The following is a 1,021-nucleotide window of genomic DNA, read 5'->3' on the forward strand; positions in this document are numbered from 1 at the left end:
ATGCAGCCCTGGGTGCTGGAGCACCCGTGTGGAGACCCCTGCCAGCACTGAGATGCTTACACATTTACTGACTCAGCTTTCCTTCTGTAGTCAGCATCATTGTGTTTGTTTTGTGAGATGGAGGACTTTGTGGACTGGTGTTGGACATATGGGTTAATGGGTTAATGTTGGACTTGTGGGCTTGGGCAACACTGGGTTGGGATGTTTTCTTGATGCACACTTAACCTTTATATAAAACTCTTATACATGAGTTGCTGTGGATTTGTTTCTCTAAAGTACCCAGACAAACGCATTAGCCATAAGGGAATTGCAAATTAAAACAGCTAAGAGATACCCCCTAACACTCTCAAAGATAGCTCAATTTAAAAAAATCAGAAAGTAACAAGTGTTGAAGGGGTTGTGGTTAGATAGGAACTCTTGTCCACTGCTGGTGGACCCATAGGTATGTATAGCCATTATGGAAATCAATTTGACGATACCTAAAATAAATGGAAATTGAGCTACCATATGACCCAGCTATCCCTCTACTGGGCATATACCCAGAAGAGGTAAGAAACAGACCACAGCCAGACATCTGTGCTCCAATGTTTATCGCTGCACAGTTCACAATTGCAAAGAGTTGGAAACAACCTAAATTTCCATCAACAGACAAATGGATTAAAAAATGGTACATAGATACAGTGGAGTATTACGCATCCCTAAAAAGCAGTGATGAACGCATGAAGCACATCATTGCATGGGAAGAGTTGGAGGAAATTATGCTAAGTGAAGTAGGCCAAGCACAAAAGGACAAGTACAACATGAGTCTGCTGAGATAAGCTTAAAAAGCACTAAGGGAAAAGCCACTAGATGCATAAATTCCCAGGGCGAGGCTCAGGCACTCTGCCAGGGGTCAGACCCAACCCAGAGATGCATATGGCAGCCAACTAAAAAGGAGGGGGAAAGAAAAAAAAAAAGAAGAGGACATGAATAGTGGGGGAACAGGGTATTAACCCACTCATTGTTATGTTTCCATAGGAAA

Source organism: Echinops telfairi, unplaced genomic scaffold (genome assembly GCF_000313985.2).
Source record: "Echinops telfairi isolate 266 unplaced genomic scaffold, ASM31398v2 ScPeMD7_2573;HRSCAF=3158, whole genome shotgun sequence".
Taxonomy (NCBI): domain Eukaryota; kingdom Metazoa; phylum Chordata; class Mammalia; order Afrosoricida; family Tenrecidae; genus Echinops; species Echinops telfairi.